Raw genomic sequence first — 19375 nt, 5'->3', positions numbered from 1 at the left:
GGCAATCTCAGATTGAGAAGACAAACTTATGGTTAAGCCAAAGAAAAGGTGTGAGGAATGGGTAAATTAGGATATTGGGGTTAACACACATATATTAATACATAGAAAATATATAATCCCCAAAGACCTATGGAATACCAAAAGTGGTCTACTCAACACTCTGTAACAACCTACATGGAAAAGGACCCAAAGATCAATAGATATATGTATATGTGTAAATGAACAAGATTCTGTACACCTAGAAAAAAAGACATTTTTCAATCAAATTTGCTCTGATAAAAACTACAACTTAAAGACACAGACAAGAATTACGGAGGCTAAAACTTATGGGGGTTTGTCCTGGCACATTCCACTCTAATCTGCAACCTAAAAGCACAACTTGCAGCAAGGTTCTGTTTCCCTAGCAAGCAGAGTTGGCAACGTAGAAATGCTGCCACCCTAAGGCCGTTTCCTCAAACAGCAGCTTTAAATCTACTGCTAATGGTCACTAATATTCACAAGGACTGCAGGGCTGTAAATGATTCATGCCCTCAAAAAATGTCCTGGGGTAGGGAATGGCCAAAAAAATCCAAACGTGGCAAATTTTTCAAGAAGGCAATTTGAAGTTGTAACTTTAGCTCCATCTTAAAAAAAAACGAAAAGAACATTGATAAACGCAAAACATCAGGAATTATGAGACGCATGCAAATCCAATCTACACAAAGGTATCCCCTCACACCAGTCAGAATGACCATCAGCAAAATGTCAACAAACAGAGCATTAACCAAGATGGCGGAGTAGAAGGACGTGCTCTCACTCCCTCTTGCGAGAGCACCAGAATCACAACTGGCTGCTGGACAATCACTGACAGGAAGACCCTGGACTTCACCAAGGAGGATACCCCACGTCCAAGGACAGAGGAGAAGCCACAGTGAGACGGTAGGAGGGGCGCAATCAGAGTAAAATCAAATCCCGTAACTGCTGGGTGGGTGACTCACAGACTGGCGAACACTTATACCACAGAAGTCCACCCACTGGAGTGAAGGTTCTGAGCCCCACGTCAGGCTTCCCAACCTGGGGGTCCTGCAACGGGAGGAGGAATTCCTAGAGAATCAGACTTTGAAGCCTAGTGGGAATTGACTGCAGGACTTCTACAGGACTGGGGGAAACAGAGACCCCACTCTTGGAGGGCACACACAAAGTAGTGTGCGCATCGGGACCCAGGGGAAGGAGCAGTGACCCTGGGGGAGACTGAACCAGACCTACCTGCTGGTGTTGGGGGGTCTCCCGCAGAGGCGGGGGGTGGCTCTGTTTCACCGTGGGGACAAGGACACTGGCAGCGGAGGTTCTGGGAAGTGCTCCTTGGCGTGAGCCCTCCCAGAGTCTGCCATTAACCCCACCAAAGAGCCCAGGTAGGCTCCAGTGTTGGGCTGCCTCAGGCAAAACAACCAACAGGGAGGGAACCCAGCCCCACCCATCAACAGTCAAGTGGATTAAAGTTTTACTGAGCTCTGACCGCCACAGCAACAGTCAGCTCTACCCACCACCAGAGCCTCCCATCAAGCCTCTTAGATAGCCTCAACCACCAGAGGGCAGACAGCAGAAGCAAGAAAAACTACAATCCTGCAGCCTGTGGACCAAAAACCACAGTTACAGAAAGATAGACAAGATGAAAAGGCAGAGGGCTATGTACCAGATGAAGGAACAAGAAAAACACCCAGAAAAACAACTAAATGAAGTGGAGATAGGCAACCTGCCAGAAAAAGAATTCAGAATAATGATAGTGAAGATGATCCAGGACCTCGGAATAAGAATGGAGGCAAAGATTGAGAGGATGCGAGAAATGATTAACAAAGACCTAGAAGAATTAAAGAACAAACAAACAGAGATGACCAATACAATAACTGAAATGAAAACTACACTAGAAGGAATCAATAGCAGAAAAACTGAGGCAGAAGAACGGATAAGTGACCTGGAAGACAGAATGGTGGAGTTCACTGCTGCGGAGCAGAATAAAGAAAAAAGAATGAAAAGAAATGAAGACAGCCTAAGAGACCTCTGGGACAACATTAAACGCAACAACATTCGCATTATAGGGGTCCCAGAAGGAGAAGAGAGAGAGAAAGGACCAGAGAAAATATTTGAAGAGATGATAGTCGAAAACTTCCCTAACATGGGAAAGGAAATAGCCACCCAAGTCCAGGAAGCGCAGAGAGTCCCATACAGGATCAACCCAAGGAGTAACACACCGAGACACATAGTAATCAAAGTGGCAAAAATTAAAGACAAAGAAAAATTATTGAAAGCAGCAAGGGAAAAACGACAAATAACATACAAGGGAACTCCCATAAGGTTAACAGCTGATTTCTCAGCAGAACCTCTACAAGCCAGAAGGGAGTGGCATGATATACTTCAAGTGATGAAAGGGAAGAACCTACAACCAAGATTACTCTACCCGGCAAGGATCTCATTTAGATTTGATGGAGAAATCAAAAGCTTTACAGACAAGCAAAAGCTACGAGAATCCAGCACCACCAAACCAGCTCTACAACAAATGCTAAAGGAACTTCTCTAAGTGGGAAACACAAGAGAAGAAAAGGACCTACAAAAACAAACCCAAAACAATTAAGAAAATGGTCATAGGAACATACATATCGATAATTACCTTAAACGTGAATGGATTAAATGCCCCAACCAAAAGACATAGACTGGCTGAATGGATACAAAAACAAGACCCATATATATGCTGTCTACAAGAGACCCACTTTAGACCTAGGGACACATACAGACTGAAAGTGAGGGGATGGGAAAAGATATTCCATGCAAATGGAAATCAAAAGAAAGCTGGAGAGTAGCTATACTCGTATCAGATAAAATAGACTTGAAAATAAAGAATGTTGCAAGAGACAAGGAAGGACACTACATAATGATCAAGGGATCAATCCAAGAAGAAGATATAACGATTATAAATATATATGCACCCAACATAGGAGCACCTCAATACATAAGGCAACTGCTAACAGCTATAAAAGAGGAAATCGACAGTAACACAATAATAGTGGGGGGCTTTAACACCTCACTTACACCACAGGACAGATCATCCAGAATGAAAATGAATAAGGAAACAGAAGCTTTAAATGACACAATAGACCAGTTAGAGTTAATTGATATATATAGGACATTCCATCCAAAAACAGCAGATTACACGTTCTTCTCAAGTGCGCACGGAACATTCTCCAGGATAGATCACATCTTGGGTCACAAATCAAGCCTCAGTAAATTTAAGAAAATTGAAATCATATCAAGCATCTTTTCGGACCACAACGCTATGAGATTAGAAATGAATTACAGGGAAAAAAACGTAAAACAGACAAACACATGGAGGCTAAACAATACGTTACTAAATAACCAAGAGATCACTGAAGAAATCAGAGAGGCAATCAAAAAATACCTAGAGACAAATGACAATGAAAACACGACGACCCAAAACCTATGGGATGCAGCAAAAGCAGTTCTAAGAGGGAAGTTTATCGCTATACAAGCCTATCTCAAGAAACAAGAAAAATCTCAAGTAAACAATCTAACCTTACACCTAAAGAAACTAGAGAAAGAAGAACAAACAAAACCCAAAGTTAGCAGAAGGAAAGAAATCATAAAGATCAGAGCAGAAATAAATGACATAGAGACAAAGAAAACAAGAGCAAAGATCAATAAAACTAAAAGTTGGTTCTTTGAGAAGATAAACAAAATTGATAAGCCATTAGCCAGACTCATCAAGAAAAAGAGGGAGAGGACTCAAATCAATAGAATCCGAAATGAAAAAGGAGAAGTTACAACAGACACCGCAGAAATACAAAGCATCCTAAGAGACTACTACAAGCAACTTTATGCCAATAAAATGGACAACCTGGAAGAAATGGACACATTTTTAGAAAGGCGTAACCTTCCAAGACTGAACCAGGAAGAAACAGAAAATATGAACAGACCAATCACAAGTAATGAAATTGAAACTGTGATTAAAAATCTTCCAACAAACAAAAGTCCAGGACCAGATGGCTTCACAGGTGAATTCTATCAAACATTTAGAGAAGAGCTAACACCCATCCTTCTCAAACTCTTCCAAAAAATTGCAGAGGAAGGAACACTCCCAAACTCATTCTATGAGGCCACCATCACCCTGATACCAAAACCAGACAAAGACACTACAAAAAAAGAAAATTACAGACCAATATCACTGATGAATACAGATGCAAAAATCCTCAACAAAATACTAGCAAACAGAATCCAACAACACATTAAAAGGATCATACACCACGATCAAGTGGCATTTATCCCAGGGATGCAAGGATTCTTCAATATACGCAAATCAATCAATGTGATACACCATATTAACAAACTGAAGAATAAAAACCATATGATCATCTCAATAGATGCAGAAAAAGCTTTTGACAAAATTCAACACCCAGTTATGATAAAAACTCTCCAGAAAGTGGGCATAGAGGGAACCCACCTCCACATAATAAAGGCCATATATGACAAACCCACAGCAAACATCATTCTCAATGGTGAAAAACTGAAAGCATTTCCTCTAAGATCAGGAACGAGACAAGGAGGTCCACTCTCACCACTATTATTCAACATAGTTCTGGACGTCCTAGCCACGGCAATCAGAGAAGAAAAAGAAATAAAAGGAATACAAATGGGAAAAGAAGAAGTAAAACTGTCACTGTTTGCGGATGACGTGATACTATACATAGAGAATCCTAAAACTGCCACCAGAAAACTGCTAGAGCTAATGAATGAATATGGTAAAGTTGCAGGATACAAAATGAATGCACAGAAATCTCTTGCATTCCTATACACTAATGATGAAAAATCTGAAAGAGAAATTATGGAAACACTCCCATTTACCATTGCAACGAAAAGAATAAAATACCTAGGAATAAACCTACCTAGGGAGACAAAAGACCTGTATGCAGAAAACTATAAGACACTGATGAAAGAAATTAAAGACGATACCAACTGATGGAGAGATATACCATGTTCTTGGATTGGAAGAATCAACATTGTGAAAACGAGTATACTACCCAAAGCAATATACAGATTCAATGCAATCCCTATCAAATTACCAATGGCATTTTTTACGGAGCTAGAACAAATCATCTTAAAATTTGTATGGAGTCACAAAAGACCCCGAATAGCCAAAGCAGTCTTGAGGGAAAAAAATGGAGCTGGAGGAATCAGACTCCCTGACTTCAGACTATACTACAAAGCTACAGTAATCAAGACAATATGGTACTGGCACAAAAACAGAAACACAGATCAATGGAACAAGATAGAAAAGCCCAGAGACTAACCCACGCACCTATGGTCAACTAATCTATGACAAAGGAGGCAAAGACACACAATGGAGAAAAGACAGTCTCTTCAATAAGTGGTGCTGGGAAAACTGGACAGCTACATGTAAAAGAATGAAATTAGAATACTCCCTAACACCATACACAAAAATAAACTCAAAATGGATTAGAGACCTAAGTATAAGACTGGACACTATAAAACTCTTAGAGGAAAACACAGGAAGAACACTCTTTGACATAAATCACAGCAAGATCTTTTTCGATCCACCTCCTAGAGTAATGGAAAGAAAAACAAAAATAAACAAATGGGACCTAATGAAACTTCAAAGCTTTTGCACAGCAAACGAAACCGTAAACAAGACGAAAAGACAACCCTCGGAATGGGAGAAAATATTTGCAAACGAATCAACGGACAAAGGATTAATCTCCAAAATATATAAACAGCTCATTCAGCTCAATATTAAAGAAACAAACACCCCAATCCAAAAATGGGCAGAAGACCTAAATAGACATTTCTCCAAAGAAGACATACAGATGGCCACGAAGCACATGAAAAGATGCTCAACATCGCGAATTATTAGAGAAATGCAAATCAAAACTACAATGAGGTATCACCTCACTCCTGTTAGAATGGGCATCATCAGAAAATCTACAAACAACAAATGCTGGAGAGGGTGTGGAGAAAAGGGAACCCTCTTGCACTGTTGGTGGGAATGTAAATTGATACAGCCACTATGGAGAACAACATGGAGGTCCCTTAAAAAACTAAAAATAGAATTACCATATGACCCAGCAATCCCACTACTGAGCATATACCCAGAGAAAACCGTAATTCAAAAAGACACATGCACCCGAATGTTCATTGCAGCACTATTTACAATAGCCAGGTCACGGAAGCAACCTAAATGCCCATCAACAGACGAATGGATAAAGAAGTTGTGGTACATATATACAATGGAATATTACTCAGCCATAAAAAGGAACGAAATTGAGTCATTTGTTGAGAAGTGGATGGATCTAGAGACTGTCATACAGAGTGAAGTAAGTCAGAAAGAGAAAAACAAATATCGTATATTAACGCATGTATGTGGAACCTAGAAAAATGGTACAGATGAGCCGGTTTGCAGGGCAGAAGTTGAGACACAGATGTAGAGAATGGACATATGGACACCAAGGGGGGAAAACTGCGGTGGGGTGGGGATGGTGGTGTGCTGAATTGGGCGATTGGGATTGACATGTATACACTGATGTGTATAAAACTGATGCCTAATAAGAACCTGCAGTATAAACAAACAAACAAACAAAACAACTAATACTAAACTTTCATTGGGTTATTTGTATGGAAATATGTTAATATAAATGTTTCAGACATTACATGAAATTTCTAAAAATCTTCTATGTGTATTTGTATGGAAATATGTATGGAAATATGTTAATATAAATGTTTCAGACATTACATGAAATTTCTAAAAATCTTATATGTTCTGGTATAATGTTATAAGTAATAATCCTAGTTATTACTTTAAAATGTATATCTCAGAAATAACTAATTTTCTTGTCAACTGCATTATTATGAACTTTCATCAAATCTTTAACTGTGGTCGTTTTTAAGTCTTTTCTCATTTACAGACAGTTCTGGGTGTACTCTGATGCTTTGGCAAATATGTTCCTAGTAAAGGGTTTCGTCTTCAAGAAATTCATGGCAAAGACTCTGACAAGTACAGGGTTCTGGTAACTGACTGTACTGCTGAACTGAATGAATAAGCATTTTCAGCACTCTAATGAAAAACTGATGAACTCAAAAAAGTGCTAACAAAAGATCAAGATGAAAAAAAAAATTTAATTACGTGGGACTGAGTGAACTGAGGAGGATGAGTATAATTTTTGTGACTTTCTGTCTGAATTTAAAAGAAAATCCCACAAGGACTCAGAGGCAAAGAATATACACATCAATTTTCACTGCAAAGTAAAGGAGCTGTTACAGTGGAGGATTACTGGACTGGATGTCAATATTATGACATAGCATGAGTGTGTTTCATGTGTGGTAATTGCAATCATTGTTGCTTTTGTTGTGGTCATTCATGTAGAATGCTTGTTGTCAGTCTATTTATCTCCTGTAAAAATAAAATACAGTGTGTGTGTGAAAAAAAAAATAAAAAATAAAAAAAAAATAAAATGGTAGACCTAATCTTTAACATAGCAATAATTACATTAACTGTAAATGATCTAAATAACCAAGTCAAAGACAGAGATTGGAAGAGTAGATGGAAAAATTACAAGCATGATCCAACTATATACTGTATATAAGAAGCTTACTTTAAACATCATGATATAGGTAGTTCAAAGTAAAAGGATGAAAAAGGTATATCATGTGAACATTCATCAGAAAAAGCAGGAATGGCTATATCAATATCAGATAAAGTAGATTTCAGAGCAAAGGAAATTATTAGGGGCAAAGAGGGTCATTACATAAAGATAACAGAAATAATCCACCTAGATGACCTAGTGATACTAAATGTGTGTGCACCAAACAACAGAACTTCAAAACACATGAAGCAAACACTGAAAAAGGTAAAAGGAGAAAATTTCAAATCCACAATTATTATTTGAGACTTCAACACAGCAATTTATAGAACTCCCAGAGAGAAAAATCAGCAAGGGTATGGAAGAACTGAAAACATCATCAATCAACAGGATATAACTGACATTTAAAGAACACACTCAATAAAAGCAGAATACATATTCAAGTGTCCATGGAACATTCACTCATATACCATACACTGGGTGATAAAAAAACATTAGCAGATTTAAAAGAATTACAATCATAGAGAGTATGTTCTCTAGCCATAATGGAACCAGACTAGAAATCAGTAACAGAAAGACAACAGGAAAATCTTCAATCACATGAAAACTAAACATCACAATTCCAAATAACTCATGGGTAAAAAGTCAAGGAAAAATTTTTAAATGCATAGAATAAAAGAAAATGGAGATATAACAGATCAACGTTTGTGGAACGAAGTGAAAGCAATGCTGAAAGGGAAGTTTATAGCACTAAATTGGGAAAGAAAATATTTCAAAGAAATAGTCTAATTTTCTATATTAAAATAGTAAAAACGGAAGAGGAAAAAACACTAAACAAGCAGAAAGAAGGAAATAATAAAGATGAAACAAAAATCCATGAAACTGAAAACAGGAAAATGGCGGGGGAGGAAATCAATGAAACAAAAGGCTGCTTCTTCGAAATAAACAATCTAATCAAGAAAGATGTAGCAAGACTGATAAAGATAAAAAGAGAGATGGCACAAATCACAGATATCAGAAATGCAACCAGGGATACCATGACATATCCTGCAGGTTAATAAGGGACAAGTTATTATGAACAAGTCTACACTATAAATTCAAAAATGTGGATGAAATGGACCAATGCTTCTACACCCAAAACTACCAAAACTCAGCCAAGATGAAGGAGACAATCTCAATTTTCCTGTAACTATGAGAAACACTGATTTTTCACTTAAAAACTCCCAAAAGAAATATTCAGGCTTAGATGTTTCACTTTTACCCAAGACTTAAAGAATTAACACCAATTTTACATGACTTGATAAGAAACAGAAGTAGAGGGAACAGTTCCTAATTAATTTTATGAAGCCAGTATTACCTTGATACCAAAGCCAGACAGGGATAGTATACAAAGAAGAAAACTACAGACCAGTATTTTTTATGAAATTGGCTGTAAAAATCCTCAGCCAAATATTAGCAAATTAAATCCAGAAATATATAAAAAGAATAATATACCATGACCAAGTGGTATTTATTCCAGTTATGCAAAGTTGGTTAAACATTTGAAAATCAAACAATGTAATCTACCATATCCAATAGATTAAGGGGGAAAAGTCATGTGATCCTAATCATTAATGCAGAGAAAGCATTTGATAAAATCCAATCCCATTCATGATTTTAAGAAAAGAAGAAAAACAACTCCAAGCAAACTAGGAATAGAAAAGGAACATACTGAAACTCCTAAAGATGATCTACAAACAACCTATACCGACATTATATTTAACTGTGAAAGACTGAACGCTTTCTCTGTAAGATCAGAAACAAGGCACCGATACCTGCTCTCACCACTTTTATTAAATATATTACTGGAGGTTCTAGTAAGAAAATAAAGCAAAAATAAATAAATAGATAAATTTAAAAGTTAAATTTTTAAAAAGTTTATTTAAAAGATGAAAGAACTATTCCTACTATGTTGAATAGGAAGGAATAAATCCTACTGAATGTTGAATAGTAATATATCCTATTATATTGAATAAGGAAAACTAAAACTGTCTATAACTGAAGATAAGATGATAATCTAAATGGAGAAAATACCAAGGAATCCACAAAAAGCTTGAGAAATAATATTAGTTTGTAAATGTTTTAGAGTACAAGATCCACACAATTTTATCAAATTATATATTAATAACAAATGTGTAGAAGCTTAAATAAAAATATGTGATGCCATTTACAACTGACCTAAATAAATACTTAAATAGAAGCCCAATAAGACATTTATAGGACCTCTATACTGAAAATTACAAAATGCTGATGAAGAAAATTTTAAAAGTCCCAAACAAATAGGGAGACATACCTTGTTCATGGATTAGAAAACACAACATAATAAAGATGTCAATTCTCCCCAAGTTAAGAGGCTTAACACAATTACTCTTAAAATGCCCTCAAGGTTTTTGTGGATATAGACAAGCTTATTCTAAGATTTATACGGTAGGAAGAGGCTGAAGAATAGCTAAAACAATTTGTAAAGGAAGATTAAAATGGGAGGAATTAATCTACCCAATTTCAAGATTTCGCAGTAATGATGGAGGGTAGATACATAGATCAATGGAATGGAACAGAGAACCCAGAAATAGACTGACACAAATACATTTAACTTGGTTTTGACAGCAGTGCAAAAGCTATCAAGGAAGAATAGACTTTTCAAAAAATGGTACTGAAACAGTTGGACATCCCTCGACAAAAACAAACAAACAAACAATGAACCTTAACCTAAACCTTACACATCTTACACAAAAATTAAATCAAAGTGGATCATAATCTTAAATGTAAAAGCAGGGCATTTTTAGAAAAAAAAATAGGAGAAAATCTTTGGCATCTAGAACTAGGTGAATAATTCTTAGACTTGACACCGAAAGTATGATCAATAAAAGCAAAAACTGATAAATTGGATCTCATCAAAATGAGTTAAAAATGCTTCATAGAAGATCCTTTTAAGTGGATGAAAACTCAAATTACACAGTGGGAAAACATATTTGAAAATCCCCTAGGAGATAAATGACTTGTATGTATAATATACAAAGAACTCTCCAAACAACTTAAAAAAATCCAACTAGAAAATAGGCAGAAGACAGGAACAGACATTTCATGGAAGAGAATATACACATGGCAAAGAAGCACATGAAAAGATGTTCAACATCGTTAGCCACCAGGGAAATGCAAATTAAGACCCTAATGAGATATCAGAGAATAACTAAAATTAAAGTATAGTGACAACATCAAATGCTAGCGAGTACGTAGAAAAATTCTATCACATCACTGGTGGGAAAATAAAATGGTTTAGCCACTCTGAGAAACAGCTTGACAGTCTCTTTTAATCCTGAAAGTAGATTCACCCTACAATGCAGTAATTGTACTCTTGAGCATTTATCCAAAAGAAACAAAAACTTAATGAAGTTCCCACAGAAACTTACACATAAATGTTCATAGCAGTTTTATTTCTAATAGCCAAAAACTGGCAACTACCCAAATGTCTTTCAATGGGTGAATGTTGAAACAAATTGTGATAAAATCTTATGATAGAATACTACCGAGCAACAACAAGGAACAAATTATTAATATATGCAAAAATTGAAATGAACTTCAAGGGAATGATGCCGAGGGAAAATTTTTTAAAAGCCAATCTCCGAAGATTAAGTAATTCATGATTATGTTTACATATTATTCTTAAAATAACAAAACTGTGGAGATGGAGAACAGATTAGAAGTTGCCAAGGGTTAGAGATGGGGGTAGAAGGTACAGCAGGGGAACTTTGTGAGGTTTTTGTGGTCCCAGTACAAATAATACAGCAATCTTGGTTTTAATCCCTAAAGATTTTTAAAAGCAATTCCTAATAAGAGGTGTCCAGATATTTAGCAATGGCAGCAGATTAGAGGTATAGCTCCCCAACATGACAACTTCGAAAGAGATCTATACTATCAATACTAATTTAATGCATATGTTAATTTTTAAAAGGCCAGTCACAATACTTAAATGGTACATATCTTAACGATATTACTCTGGGTATCCAGCTATACCAGATGGACTAGCAGGATTTTCTGTACATTCAATCTTATTTAAGACAGTAAATCTTATAATAAGACAGTTAAACAAAGAAAAAGAAAAAAAACAAACCTCAACTACAGTTGGATATTCTCACAGCAAGATGAGGTGAAAATACGTAGCAGCGGTTCAAAAGCTTAAGCAGTGGCACCTAAATTTGGCTACACATTAGAATCTTCTGAAGCACTATTTTTAAAAAACCCTCACACCGACGGTTGGTCATGCTAGACCAATACAATCATTTTAAATCTCCTCAGACGATGCCAATGTCTAGCCAGAACTGAGAACCAGCGGACTAAGCAGAAGGGGATGTTTCTACAAAGATCTCTTAACAATAAGTCCTCTCACCCAATCAAGATTTACCTCCCCGCAAAGGGGTAAAGAAGGCTAGATGTTGTCCATACTTGCTTAGCTTTAATTAGCACTTGTGACTTGCCCAAAACCGAGATCATGTTTCCCCTAAATTTCATGTTATTCCCTAAGTTTTTCAAACCCAAGGCTAAGGGGTTTGCCAGGATGAGATTTTAAGTGCTCACACAGGGGAAGTCCCTGGCAAACCAGGACAGCGGTCACTCTACATTGCAACGTAAAGCATCCTAAATAACCCTGCCACTGCTCCCAGATACTAGTCTGTGCCAACCAGTGGAGAAAAGGCATTCTCCATTACTACCATGGCAAATGCTACTGTACTTACCTTGGCTAGTCCCTATCTTTTCCAGGCATCACTCCCCTTCACCTGCTGGTGGACGCTTTGGCCAGCTGACAATGCAGATATTTTCAAACTTTAAGGTGAATAAAAATCATCTGGAGGGCCTGTTGTAACAGAGATCCCTGAGCCCCACCAGAGTTGCTGATTCCATAGGGCTGGGACCGGGCCCTAAAGCTTGAATATCTAACACATTATCAGGGGATGCTGGGAAAGCTGGTCCAGTAATGGTAAAGCTGGCCAGGAAAAAGAAACCCGACGTGTCAGATCATAAAGGACGGAAGGGCAAGCCCGCCGGCAGTCCAGGCCGGGGGGGACCGGGGTCCCCAGCCCTACAGGGCCAACGGCAGACCGGCTCGGGCGCCCCTCGAAAGCGCGGGGTCCCCGCGGCCGAGTCTGTGCCCCCGGCCGGCCCCGGCTCCCCTCTGCCCACCCTGCGCGCGGGGGCTGGAAACGGCCGCGGAGAACCAGGCAGGGCGGGAAGGGGGGCTCCAAAGAGGGTCTGGCGACTCGAGTCGCTCCGTTTCTCGGTGGGCTCAGCGCGCGCCGTGGGGGAAGAGAGGTGGAGGTCCGGGAAGAGGGGACGGGCGGCACTCACGTACACCAGCAGCAGCCATGGGTAGACGGCGGGCTCGTCCACCACGGGCGACTCCAGCCTCAGCTTCTCCCCCATGTTTTCGCGCGCCGCCCCCGCACCAGGCTAGTCTGGCGGTTGGGGGAGGGGGGGGGCGCCGCCGGCGGGGCGGGCGGGCGGGAGGCTGAGGGGAGGGAGCCTGGCCTGGGCCTCAGCCAGCGCCGCCGCCGCCGCCGCCGCCGCCGCTGCCGCCCTGCTCCCGTCTGGCCCCCGGCTCCCTCTTTGTGGTCACAGGCCCGGGGCCTCCAGCGCTGCTGCCAACTGGGGCCGGCGTGAGGCAAGCACAATGAGCCGGGGCCCGGCTGAACCACTCACTCGCGGCGAGCGCCTCCCGCGCCGTGGCCCCGCCCCCTCGCACGCACGCACGTACGCACGCACGCACGCACGTCTTCAGCTGCCCCCGGCCACACCCACCGGCCCGAAGTGGAGACCCGGGGAGACCCCTCGGGGCCTGGGGTGGCGGGTTCGACTCCCGCCCTTGACGTACCGTGACACCTCCCCCCCAATAATAAGACTATAATTCCTCATTAAATATGGCAGCCGGAATCCTGGCTTCTGTTCACAAAAATGCTGTGTATTTAGCCTATGCTAGGCACCAGACCTGGACGCTCAGTACTGGCAAAAAAGGAAATGCCCTGCCCTCATGGCGCTGCCATTTTAATTGGAATAGTAGTGACAATGGTCAAGGGAGAAAATAAAGTGTCATCATCGCCACGGGGATGGTTAATCTCATGTGTGCACTGCGTGGGGCCCTGGCAACCACAAACATTATTCCAGATGTGGCCAGGAAGGTATTTTTCAGAAGAGATGAACACTGAAATTGGTCCACTTTGCATAAAGGAGATTGTCAATGCCGTGGCGTGGGTGGGCCTCGTCCATCAGTTGAAGGACTGGAGAGAAAAATGAGGTTCCGTAGAAAGAGGGAACTGTTCCTCCAATGGCCTTGGGACATCAGCTCTTCCCTGTGTCTCCAGCCCAGAGTCCTGCCCTGACTTGCCTGCCTCACGGTCACATGAGTCAACTCCTTAAAACAAAACTATATATGTAAAAATACTGAATATATACAAGCCTATTAATTTGTATATGTGTGTATACATATTATATATATGTATACACATATGTTTATATGTGCATGCGTTTGTAGTATATGTGTAAGTACTATATGCAGTATACATACAAGCCTATATATTTGTGTGTATATATTGTATACATGTATGTATGTGTATATATAGAGAGTATACATAGTATAAATGCGAACATGCTGTATATATACACACACCCATATATTGATATATGGGTGTGTGTATATATACAGTGTATGTACACTGTATGTATGTATGTATACAGTGTATATTTATATATAGGTGTGTATATATGTTGTATACCACCATGTGTATATGTTTCTACGTATCATATGTATATATGAATATACTATTATATACACACTTGCGTATGAATTTATATGTGTATGTACATGCGCATATTTACATATAGGGGTGTGTGTGTGTATACATTGTATATATGTATGTGTGTATATCTTATATATATGATATATGTATGTATATATACGATGAATTTCTATATACAGTACATATATATTTTTATGCTATATGCTTTTATATGTAGGTGTATATGTGTGTCTATATGTATGTATGTGTCTGTATTGCATATATTATATGTGTATGTATGTATACTGTCTATATGCACACCTAAATATCTTTGTATGTGTGTATATATATATGATATATATGTAACTAGGTGTGTATATTGCATATGTTATACGTATGTGTACATACTGTATATATACAAACTATGCATTTTATATGTGTGTATGTATAGTGTATATGTATGTGTGTATTGTCTATATTGTGTGTATTGTCTATATTGTGTGTATATGTGTGTATGCATACTGTATATATACAAACTGCATTTTATATGTGTGTATATATGTATGTGTGTATTGTATATACTATATGTGTATATGTGTGTACGCATACTGCATATGTACAGAGCTGTATATTTTTGTATGCTTGTACAGATGTACGTGTGTGTGTATATACACACACTCCCCCCTATGGATTCTGTTTGTCTGGAGAACCCTCACTGAATCGGACACTTATGACAATTGAGTACCTGCTCTTTGCCAGCCAGGGAGCCAAAGGCTTGTCTTTCGGTGTCTCCCTTAAGTGTCACAAGTCCCAAGAGGGAAGGTGATGCTGCTCCTACCAGTTGAGGTGCCTCAGGGTCAGTTAGGTGGACAGGGCGGGGGGCTGGAGCCTGGTGGAGCCCAGGTGGAGTTCTAGCAGCAGTACAGCCTAGCAGTCCCACTTCCCCGGGTGCTTCTCACAAAGACGCCGAGGGAGAGTCGGGATCTGAAGGAGGGGATGAGGAAGCTTCCGTGGGTCCGCAAGCCCAGACCAAGGCTGACTCGTCAAGAGTGTTAGAGGTCAGGACTGTGGTTACCCTGGGGGTGGGCTTACACAGAGCCATTCATATTCTGAAAAGTATCCATTCTGCTCTTGTTTGTATGGTTACCCCCCTCCCCCAAATCTTTTAAAAACAGATTCTCTTGGTTGCTGGGAACACACACGGGGAAGTTGTGTGTGAGGGGGTATGATCCAGGGGACAGGGAGGATAAGCCCCCCACTCGTAGGGCCAGGAGTGGCTCAGCTTTGTGAGCTGAGGATGGCCCTCGAGGTTCCAGAGAGAAGGGTCCCTGCTCCGTCCCTGCTCTGTGCACCCCATTCCCAGCCTGAGAAGCCCAGAGCCACCCCCGCACCCCCCCGCAACACACACACACCAGGGAGGAGAGCCAGTCACCCTGGCTCCCAGGCTCCGGCTCCAAGGCTCCCGGCACTTGGAGCTATTTTCAGCTTTCATGCCCTAGGACACGGCCAGAGCTATTGTCTCCGGAAACTCTCTGTCTGTCTCTCGCCCGGCCTCCCTCCCTTCCTCCCTCCCTCCTCCGCTTCTTCCCCTCCTGCTCCATCTGTCCTCCCCTCCACCCTGCATTTCTACACAGGATGGCTCACAGACAGCTGCTCCCCGTGCTCACCTGCCACCATTCCATGGATGTCAAAGCAAGCCCTGGGGACTTCCCTGGAGGTCCAGTGATTAAGACTCCGAGCTTCCACTGCAGGGGACGCGGGTTCGATCCCTGGTCAGGGAAATAAGATCCCACATGCCACACGGCACGGCCCAAAAAAAAATGAATACATAAAGTTATAGTGATGAAACAGCCCTAGTGGTGCAAGGATGGGACGTATAGCTCTATGGTATAGAAAAAAGGTCCAGAAACAGATATATGAGAACTTGATATGATAGAAAGTGGGGAAATTAAGGAGTTTTCAATAAATGGCATTAGGACAATTGCATATCCATGTGGGAAAAAGTAAATTAGAAAAAAAAAAAGCAAGCCCTGGTCAGGTGTGACCTTGGGCCCAGGGCCATTGGCACACGTTGTCATGTGGGACGTTCTTCCTTAGACTCCTCCCTCCCTCCTGTGTCACTGTCACTTCCTCCAGAACCTTCCTGGACTCCCCTCCACAAGCCCGGGGTGTGCCCTCACCCGCCCTGGATCACCAGAATTCCAATCCCGGCCCACCCTTCCCCACCAGGTAGAGAACTGTGCATGGTCAATAAGACCGTAGAGGTCATTGGCCATTGCTATTGCAGCTGGAATTGTTACTGTGTTTAGATAGGGTGACCAACACCCGCCCGCAGTTTGCCCAGGACCGCTCAGGTTTGAGCGCTGGAACTCTGGGGAAACCCTCAGTCCCGGGGGACCCCAGAAGGCTGGTCAGCCTATTTAGGACAGATCTTTCACTTGATCTCCCAACCCCCGAGAGCCAGAAAGGGAATCTCCCCCCTCCTTCCATTGTAACCTTCATTCATTCATCCACTCATCCCTTTATTCAGCAAGTATTTATGAAGCATCTACTACACCGCAGACACTCTTCTAGGTGCTGGGGACATAACAGCATCCCTGTCCTCAAAGAGCTCACGTTCTAGCGAGGGCAGCAAACAGTAAACTGAGAAGGTGTGATTTATTACATGGGGATGATGTCTCGGAGACCACTGCAGGGCAGGGGAGGTGGGAGAGGAAAGGGGCAGTTCTAAATGCAGGCGCTGACGGGATTGGGGCAGACCTTGCCCTGGGCCAGGCTGGTTGCTTCAACACAGCTGTCCTCGCCCAGAGCCATCCTGCCCCCGCCTCACCCAGTTCTTCCGTGATGTGTGGGGAAAATCTGTGGTTGTCACAACTGGGAGGGAGGGGCCCCTGGAATCAAATGGGTGAGGCCAGGGATGCTGCTAAACCCCACACAGTGCCCAGGAGGGGCCCTCAGCAGAGGATGACCCGCCCCGAATAACCCCAGTGCCACGGGGGAGACCCTGCACTAATATTATTCAGACCCGCTGGTGCCCCCAGATTCCTGCACAGGCAGGGACTCTAACCGGGTCACCTCTTTATCCCGAGGTGACCTAGAGTGGGGCAGCCAGGAGGGCTGAGATGAGTATCGGGGGTGAAATGACAAACCTCTGCACCCACTCTCCCCACTGCACCCCAGGGGCGATGGTCTCTCTCTCCTCCCTGTGCAGGTAGCTTGTCCCTGAGCCATTTCTTCTTGTCAAGGTCCCTGTCGCAGGTTGGGTTCCCCGAAGACGACGTTGAGAGCAAGGATTGGAGTGCAGGTGGTTGATGGGAGGCGTGCAGGAACAGATACAGCTGCCATAGGATCCCACAATTCCACTCCTGGGCATAGATCTGGAGAAAACTCTAATTCAAAACTATACATACACTCCTGGCATTTCCCTGGTGGTCCAGTGGTTAAGAATCCATGCTTCCAGTGCAGGGGGCATGGGTTCCATCTCTGGTCAGGGAACTAAGATCTCACATGCTGTGTGACAATAAAAGAAGAAAGAAAGAAAAAAGAAAGAAAGAAAGAGAGAAAGAGAGAGAGAGAGAGAAAGAAAGAAAGAAAGAGAGAAAGAGAGAGAGAGAAAGAAAGGAAGAAAGGAAGAAAGAAAGAAGAAAGAAAGAAAAGATACATGCACCCCAATGTTCATTGCAGCACTATTTACAATAGCCAAGACATGGAAGCTACCTAAATGTCCACTGATGGATGAATGGATAAAGAAGATGTGGTACATATATACAATGGAATATTATTCAGCCATAAAAAGAATGAAATAATGCTATTTGCAGCAACGTGGATGGACCTAGAGATTATCATACTAAGTGAAGTAAGTCAGAAGAGAAAGACAAATATCATATGATCTCACTTATATGTGAAATCTAAAATACGACACAAATGAACTCGTCTACGAAACAAAAACAGACTCACAGACATAGAGAACAGACTTGTGGTTGCCAAGGGGGAGAAACAGTGAGGGAGGGTTGGATTGGGAGTTTGGGGTTAGCAGATGCAAACTATTAAATATAGGATGGATAAACCACAACGTCCTACTGTCTAGCACAGGGAACTATATTCAGTATCCTGTGATAAGCCATAACGGAAAAGAAAAAAGTTTTATTTATAGGTTCCATCCCTAACTGAGCTGGCCCATCCCCATGGTTCTAAGTGCAGCCCGAGGCTGCAGACTTCCCACCGTGGTCTTCAGCTCCAGAGCAAGCCACCTGCAAACCACCCACATCTTCCCAGGGGCTGGCAACTCTCCTTTGCTACTGATTCCAAGACACATCCAGATAGCAAAAATGTGACCATGAAAAGAAACTCAGGCATGTTCAAATCAGGGAAATAACATTCTTAGCTCTGTTCAGTACTCGCTTAATTTTAGAAGAGCTTAGAGTTACAAAAAAGTTGCAAAGATCTGTACAGAGTGTACAGAGTGCCGTGGACCCTGACCCAGTACCCCTATTTCCAACTCGTTAGTACCTTAGTACGACATGTTTATCCAACTAAGGAACCAAGATGGATACATTGTTATTAACTAAAGTCCACACTTTATTAGAATTTCCCTAGTGTTCCCCTAACATCCTTTTTCTGTCCCAGTCTCCTCTGGGCTGTGACATTTCTCAGACGTCGCTGGGTTTTGATACCTTGAAAGTTTTGAGGAGGACTGGTCAGGTATTTTGTCGCTCAATTTGTTTGTCTGTTTGTTTTCTGATGTTTTCTTATGGTTGGTCTGGAGTTATGGGGTTTGGGGCGGAAGATACAGACAGAGATAAAAATGCCATTCTCCTCAGGTCACATCAAGGATACACACCATCAACGGGACTTATGACAAACGATTTTACCCTTGATCACCTGGCCAGTATCGTCTTTTTTTTCTTGCTGCGTTGGGTCTTCGTTGCG

Source organism: Balaenoptera acutorostrata, chromosome 1 (assembly GCF_949987535.1).
Source record: "Balaenoptera acutorostrata chromosome 1, mBalAcu1.1, whole genome shotgun sequence".
Classification (NCBI taxonomy): Eukaryota; Metazoa; Chordata; class Mammalia; order Artiodactyla; family Balaenopteridae; genus Balaenoptera; species Balaenoptera acutorostrata.
Note: the sequence above shows the minus strand (reverse complement) of the source record.